The 8,738-nt window shown below is 42.6% G+C and overlaps 1 pseudogene; it reads left to right on the forward strand.

The window, feature by feature from the left end:
• Positions 1-8,504, forward strand: part of LOC131277141 (seizure 6-like protein) — an 80,897-nt pseudogene extending 72,393 nt beyond the window's left edge.
• Positions 8,505-8,738: the final 234 nt, after the last annotated feature.

Here is an 8,738-nt window from a genome sequence, read left to right on the forward strand (position 1 = left end):
TTGCTGGAACGTGGGTCAGGACAGGGAGGCCCAGTGCCCCGCAGAGACCCTGCTTTCATCACTTGTCATGTTGGCTCCCCTGTGGGGATGGGTCGAGCTAAAGAGGGTAAAAGGGGTGAGAGCCGGTTAACCCTGTCCTTCTGCTCCTAGACACCTGCCGTCTGTCCCACCCTGCCATGCCCTGCCCTGTCAGAGAGTTCTAAAATGGTGCTGAATTTCATATTTAGGTAGGCAGCTTTAAACTGATACCAATTGCCTCCTAAAGGAACAGTTCAGAAAGCAGGGAGCAAGGGGCAGGGAATGCTCACTGCCCTGCACCCCCATTTCCTGCTAGAGTTGCATCATCACATCACAACACCTGGGTCTAGAAGGGTTAGTGCATCTGCAGAAAATGAGCCCGAAGCTCTGGGAGTTTAGCAGACTTGTTCAGGGTCCCAGTGGTTACTGGAAAGGACAAATGAGTTTATATGGCTATGAGTCTCCTAAAAAGAGCTGGGAGGTCATCAGAGGGGTGGCCCTTATGCTTACCTCAGCAGAGTCCCCGAGACAGCTAACTTAGATACAAGCCCAGGTATTGGTTCTCCTGAGGGTTACTGAGCCCACAGGTTCTATGGTCATGGCAGATGGACTTCAGCGCCATGTCAGTTGGCCCTAATTTGGAGCTTGTGGTCCTGAGTGTGATGGAGTTAGACTCAGGTGTGATCTTTGTTCACAAGCCTCTCCTGTCACTTTTACCAGACCTGTGGTTGGAGCTGGGGTTTAGTGTATACTTGGGGGACCTGAATCTCTGGACTATCCATGTGATAGCCAGGCCCTGAGCCTCAACAGATTTGCAAATCCTACCCTCCGGTTTATTGGACTTACCCAAGCCAGTTAAAAGTGAGGTGAGGTGAAGAAGGTCAAACACCACACCAGGAGCCAAGAGTGCCTACAACTGCAAACAGGAGAACTGCATCTATCGTCCAAGTGGAGTTGAGGCACCCTCTCGATAGAGGGGTGGAGTGCACATAGCCATCCCAGGGTTCAAAGAATGGAAGAAAAGAATATGGATTAGAGTGGACTTACTGATAGTCTATTCTGGAACTAATGTGATTAGTAGTGGACGTAAATGTAACGTTGAGATGGAGAAAGTGGACATGGTAGCTGCTGAGGATGGGAATGGGAAGATAAGATGTGATGTGGGGCATTTTCAGGACTTGGGGGTGTCCTGGGTGGTATTGCAGGGACAGATGATGAACATTGTATGTCCTTCCATGGCCCACTGGGTAGACTGGGGGAGAGGGGATTGGGGGGTATATGGGGACCTCATTTTTTAATGTAACATTAAAATTAAATTAATTAAAAATAATAATAAAGTAAAAAAAAAGAAATGCTCACTAAATATTGCCTGAATAAATGAATGATGACCGTTTCAAGGCACTGCAGAGAACGTGCATTGCTCACTCAGCCCTGTCTACCAAAGACTGTCACTCTAGCACATTGCCATTCTTTTCTTTGTCATTTTGAATTTATTAGCTTTTATTTATAAACACTATATATTCACGAAGCAAAAATCCCTCCATCGCCCTCCCTCCATCCTCTGGTAACCTCTAACCCACTGTTTGACTCTGCAAATTTGCTATTTCTAGATATTTCATATCACTGACATTGTACAATAATTGTCCTGCACCTTGCTTATTCCACTGAGCATATTGTTTTCAAGGTTTGTCCATGTTGCAACGTGACTCAGAATTTCATTCCTTCTGAAGGCCTAATAATACCTTGTTGTATATAGGTACAACATTCTGTTATTCATTCATCTATTGGTGTACGATTTGGTTGTTTGTACCTTTTAGCTCTTGTGAATAAGTTTGCTAAGTACATGGGTGGATGATCATCTGTTTGAAACCCTGTTTTTACTATCTTCGGGTATATATAACTGAGAGTGGAATTTCTGAGTCATAAGATAATTCTGCATTTACCTTTTTGGGGAACTGCCATATTGCTTTCCACAGTGGTCACACCATTTTACATTCCCACTGGCAATGCCCCAAAATTCTAATTTCTACGCATCCCTTCCCACACTTCTTCTTTACTGTGTTTTTAAAAATTTATTTATTAACAGGCATCCCATCCATGTGGGTATGGAGTGGTATCCTGTTTTCATTTTTTTTTACATTTCCCTAATGGCTAATTATGCTGAACATCTTTTCATACTGGCCATTTGTATATCCCCTTTGGAAAAACGTCTGTTAATTTCTTCTTCGTAGTTGTTTTTAAACTTAAAACAATAATCATGTATTAATTCTGGGCTAGGCTGGAATGAGCATGGATTTGTTTGTTCATGCCTCTCTTGTCAACTGGTGAATTGACTGGAGGCTGGTGGGTCTAGGATGGATTCACTCACATTTCTGGTGACTGACTCTTGTTTGCAGCAGTGAAGGTGACTAGGTCACATAATCCAGGTAGCTAACCAAGACTTGTTCACATGGGGGTGCAGGGTTTAGTTTTAAGTGGCATTTTCTTGATTCAGTACTTGCCCAGTTACTGCAACCTTTTCATTGTTTTCCAGAGCTCTGAGGAAGATGACTCTGCCAATGTTTGCTAGTCATTCAGTTTTCTTCGGGGGAATGGAAACCTGGATCTTCTTGGGTCACCATTTCTTAATTTTTTTTTCCTTTTTCTTGTTGCATTGTCAACCTTCTTTATCTATTCTGGATATTAAGCCCTTAAATGATACATGGTTTGCAAATTATTCTCTCATTCTAGAGGTTATATTTTCACTTTCATGATAATGTCCTTCAATGCACAAAATTTTTACTTTTGATGAAATCGATTTATCTATTGTTTGTGCTTTTCGTGTCATATCTAATAATTCCTTGCCAAAGCACAAGGCATGAAGATTTCCCCCTATATTATTCTGTAAGCATTTTAGGGTTTTGCTCTTATATTTAGGCCCTTGGAAGTGATGGCCCAGGCAAAGGTGAAGATTAAATCATTAGAGACCTTAAATGAGGAGTATCAGAACTGGGAAATTCCAGAAAAAGATTTTTTAATATAGGTAAGTATGCTTGAACATCTACAGGAAAATATGGACAGAGAACTAAAGGAAATCAGGAAAGGGATAGATGAGACAAAGAGAATATCAATAGACAGATGGAAATTATAAAAGGGAACCAAACATAATTGAAGGCCATAACAACAGAGATGAAAAACTCCCTAGAGGGGTTCAAATGCAGAGTGGAGCTAGCAGGTACACATGGGTTTATAATCGTTATATCTTCTTATGGAATTGACCATTTTTTTCAATATTTAATGGCCTTTTTGCCCCTTGTAACTTATTTAACTTAAAGACTATGTCATCTGATAGTATAGTAATCTCAGTTCACTTTTGTTTCCTAATCAGTAAAATATTTTACAACTTTAGCTTTCAATCTACGTTTTTGTTTCCCTCTAAAGTGAGTCTCTTATAAACAGCATGTAGTTGAATCTTACTTAATATATTCTACCAATCTATGCTTTTTGTTTGGGAATTTTCATCTATTTATACCTAAGATAACTGCCAATAAAGGAAGATTTATTTCTGTCATTTTGTGAATTGTTTATTGAATGTCTTCTATATTTTTGTCCCTCATTTCCTTCATTACTGTCTTCATTTTGTTTAGACAATCTTTTGTAAGGAGCCCTTTGGATAGCTTCTCATTTCTCTTTGTGTAGACTTATAAATTATTTTCTTTGTGGTTACCATGGGGATCACTTTTAATATCCAAATTCTACAACAATTTCATTTGCAGTGATGCCAGCTCAGTATTGCTCTTTCCATTATTTTCCACCCCACCCTTTTCCAAACACACTGCCCCGGGATTAAAAAGATTTTCTAGTCAAGTTTGGAATTTAGTTAACAGCATCGTATAATGTTAATTTCCTAGTTTTCATCACTAAATCATGATTATGCAAGATGTTAAAAATAGTTGAAAGTGGGTAAGAATTTAATGTAAGGGGGAAATGGAAAGGAGAAATGAGTTTATATGGCTACGAGTCTCTAAAAAAGAGTCTGGAGGCTGTCAGAAGGATTGCCCTTATGCACATCTGAGCAGAGTCTCAGAGACAGATAAAGTAGATACAACCCCAGGTATTGGTTCCTTTGAGGGCTAAAGAGACCCACGGGTTCTATGGTCATGGGACATGGGGTTCACTGCCATGTCAGATGGCCCTTCTTTGGAGCTGGTGTTTCTGCGTGATAGAACTGGACTCAGATGGAATCTCTTTTCACAAGACTTTCATGCTACTTTACTGGAATTGTAGTTGGTGTTGGGGTTTAAGATATATTTAGGGGATTTGAATCTCTGGACTGACAATATGATAGCCAGGTCCTGAGCCTCAACAGACTCCAGCTCCTACACTCTGATTTATTGGACTTACCCAACTCAGCTAACATGGAGTTGAAGAAGGTCAACTACCACACCATGGAGCCTAGAGTGCCTACAACTGAAAGCAGGAGGATTGCATCCAGCATCCATGTGGATTCTAAGCCCCCACTTGACATAGATGTGCAATGGACATGACCAATCCAATGTCCACAGAGAAAATGTGGCATTGCTGTGGTAAGGGTGGCCATGGTGGCTGCTGGGTGCGGGGAATGGGAGGAAGAGATGAGATTGGGAGGCCTATTCGGGACTTGAATTTGTCCTGGGTGGTACTTCAGGGACAACTACGGGACCACTGGATGGAACGTGGGAGAGTGTGAGCTATGATGTGGACCATTGACTATGGGGTGCAGCAATGGCCAGAGATATACTTACCAGGTGCAATGGATGTGTCATGATGATGGGAGAGAGTGTTGCTGTGGGGGGAGTGGGGGGTGGGGGCAGTGGGGTTGAATGGGACTTCATATTTTAATGTAATATTTTCAAAAAATGAATAAAAAAAAGTGGGTAAGAATTATATGGGAACTTCTGTACTGTCTTTGCTTCTTTTCTGTAAGTATAAGTTCATATTGAAATTGAAAAGATAAAAGAATAAATTCCAGAAGAAGACACACAGAAGGTCAGTGGCTGCGGCCGGGTTGGTGAAGGTCAGTGAGCTTGGAGCACGTGGGCGCTGCAGGGAGGGTGGGGCTCGAGATGTCAGCAGGCCTGGAGCCAAGTTCCTGGGCCAGAGCAGAGGGGAGGAGAGGATGGAAGGGGCAGAGTTGGGGGCAGATGAGTGCCACTCTGATAGGACTGACCTTGTAAAAATTTAACTGCTTTCCAAGAACCAACTTTGGCTTTGTTCTCTTTACTATTCTATACATGTTTTTATTTCATTAGTTTCCCTTCAAAAGTAAAAAATGACAGAACTAAAAGGACAATTAGATAAATGCCTAATGGAGATGTTAGGGTGCCTCAATTAGTAACTGGTAAAACAAGCACACAAAAAGATCACTAGGGATGCAGAATAGTTGAACAATGCAATAAATATGCATACTCCCATGTATTCCATACCAAAAAACTACACGATATATTCTTTTTAAATGCACATGGACCATTTACACAAACAAACTGTATGCTAAGACCTAAAGCAAATTGCAAAGTAATGAAATCATACAGAATATTTTCTCTGACCAGAGTTCAATGAGGCTAGAAAGAATACGAGTAACCAGAAAACTTCAAAATGTCTAAAATTTAAGGATATACTTCAAAATATCCTGTTATCAAAGGAGAAATCACAGTGGAAATTGAGTATACTTTTAACTGAATGATTATGAAAATGTTATATCTGAAACCATGTGGTAGCCAATAGCAACTAAATCTGCTCAGAGAGGGCAATTTAGACCTTAAATGTATATATTAGAGAAAAAAGGAGGCTGCAGATCAATGATCCATCGATCTTAAGGAGAAACAAGTACATCTCACATGGAAAAAAGAACAGTGAATGAACCCCACCCCCACCCCCACTCCCCCTTCCCCCCGGCAAGGGAAAAAATATAAGGGAGGGAATGATGAAGACAAGTGCAGACACCTTTGTTAGGAGCACTTCTTAGCAGCAGTAGCCTTCCTGCCACACAATGCCATTGGCCAGAACCTAATCCCATGAACACATCAAGCTGCAGAAAATGTGCATTCATGTATTCCTAACATGCAGGAATACTATTGTTCAGGAAAGGGAGAGCCAGTACTCGTGACAATTGAGTCTCTACCACAGATGTGTTAACTAGAGACACCGATTAGACACCCACGTCGAGATGCTGAGTCTGAATATAAGAGCCAGGAGCTTAGGGAGTCGTTTAGGCTGCAGGGGTGGATGTGGAAATCAGGAAACCACCACACAAGGCAAGATGATGGGGGAGCACACGGAGAGACGGGAAAGGGGCCAACACTCAGAGGCTTCGCGTAAATTCCCAGCATAATTATGAGGTTAATGGGAATTTGGATTTTTAAATCCCTGTACAAAACTGCCCTTTGGCAAGGTTGTTCCTATTGACCACAGAAGTATATGAAACTATTTCCCCTCACCCTATCAAGAGTAGAGAGTATTATTTTTAAAAAATATATGTTACCAATTTGGTAAGAGAAAACTCTATCTCTGTGTTTTAGTTTTTAAAGTCCTTTTGAGATCCAGTCTTTCTTTTCTTCTTTATTGGCCAATTGTCTTTCTCTTTGGTGAAATGACTGTTTATGTGACTTGTCCCTTCTTGTATTACAGTCATCTTTTTCTTATTGTTTCATATATGTTCTTTATATATTGACAATATTAACCTTTTGTCTCCTATATTGTAAAATATTTCCCCAATTCGCAGTTGGCCTTCTGTTTATGGTTGTAAATTTTATAGCTTCAAATTTATTACTTTACTTTTAGGATTTTTTCACTTGTGTTTATGATTTCAATAGCTTTTCCTACCCCCAAACTGAGAAATTTCTATCTATTTTTCTGCTACACTTTTAGAGATTCCTTTTAATATTTAACTATTTTATCTATTGTAATTATTTTGATAAATGGTCACCTCTTTAGTTCACTACAAACATTTGAACACATTGTTACTTCATAGAAAGACAGAGTAGAGATTTTCATTTGTTAAGAAATTTCATAATTAGCCAAATGTCAGAATCAAAGCTAGGTTTGCTTGTTTCTCCAAACTAAGTTCAGTTCCGATGAAGACTCTATGTTTGTAAATAGTTCAATTTAGTAAAAGTGAAATGAGGTTGTACTCGAATTATATCAGATGTCAGGCAGGGTTCTGAGTCCCAGTCAGACCCGTCTATGGACAGAAGGGGAGAATGATCCCCTTCTGAAACCTCAAGATTCGACATTCCAGGATAGAGTAGTCCCTTGGGTGGGACTGTGTAACCTCTGAGTGAGTGAATGAATGGAGCCTACAGAGGCTTGCCTCTGCTGATCCTGTCTGTGGCTCCACGTTGTACACTATGGAGTCCGAGTGCACCCCAAACTGCACTCCGCAGCTACGTCATACGGCATAGTGGCTAATTCGGACTCTACATGGACGCCTTAGCTAATATGAGTCTATGTTCTTGTGAAAGACACGGATTGGTGGGCATCTGAGTGGCCTTGTGCATGCCCCCCCTTCTTTGCTTGTTCTGCGACACCGATTCAGGGATGTGATCATCACAGTCCAAACTCACAGTCATAGATTGTTGCCGCCTTTCTCCGCCCCTCCTCCCCTTCCAGCCCCCACCACCCTTGTTCCTTTTGTTTTAAAAAGAAATTATAGAGTGTATGTTAAAAAAAAAAAAAACTTCAAAAAAGGCTTTTCCTGGGATTATAGTGTCCGTATGTCCCCCAGAACTCTCCGGATTCTGTGCAAATTCGAGTGACCTAAGTTTAGTGTTAGTTAGCCCTCAGAGAAAACCCTAGAGGCGGCGAAAGTTCATGCAGTTTGGCAGGCAGTCACTGAAGACCTGGCCACCCTGATCAGTTTCCCCACATCAATTCCTGGTCAAACATTGCCCAAACCCTGCCCCATTAGGTTCGATTCTGTGCTGAAAGGAAGGGTCAGAGCAGGGCCCTAGTAGCGCAGGTGGCCAGACCTTGAAAGCCTATTATTCCACGAGGACCTCGGGAGGAAGACAGTTCACCCTGCCTTATGTTCCAGCTGTTTCAGGCCATCTCCTGCCCTGGAGCCTCCGTAAGCAGATCTCCCGGAGGCTCCTCCACCTTCAGTCTCCCTGGGCCCGTCAGCCTCCCATGAGGGGGATCCTGACACCCCTTTGGCAAGAAAACTTCGGTTCACACAGCCTGCACTTCAGATGGCCCTCCATTAAACATGGCCCAGCCTAGATCAGTGCAGAATGGACTGTCCAACCCAGGAGGCCAATCCTGTTTCATCAGCCTTTCACAATGCAGATCTCTTAAACCTGAATCACCACACCCCTTCATATTCAGAAAAGCCCCAGGCTCTTACCAACCTCATGGAGTCCACTTTCCACACCCACCGCCCCACTTGGGAGGGTTGCGGCCAACGCCTCCTAAGCCTGGTCAATACAGAGGAGAGGCGCCGGATCCTCACGGAGGCCAGAAAGTGGTGGTGAGAACAGGCCCGCGCAGGTGTCTTGGAGCCAGAGGAAAGGGCCCGAGAGGCGGCCCCGGAAGCCCAGCCGGCCTGGGACTGTCACAGCTCAGGGGCGGCCCTTCAACAGGGTCAAGAAGCGCTCCTCAGAGGGTACTGGAAGGAGCGAGGCAGCCCACAGTCACGTCCCTGGCACGGGATACCTTTATCCATAAGCGGCAACAACGCCCGGTCAGCCGTTTAACAAGACCTAGCA

This window comes from Dasypus novemcinctus, chromosome X (genome assembly GCF_030445035.2).
Source record: "Dasypus novemcinctus isolate mDasNov1 chromosome X, mDasNov1.1.hap2, whole genome shotgun sequence".
Lineage (NCBI taxonomy): Eukaryota > Metazoa > Chordata > Mammalia > Cingulata > Dasypodidae > Dasypus > Dasypus novemcinctus.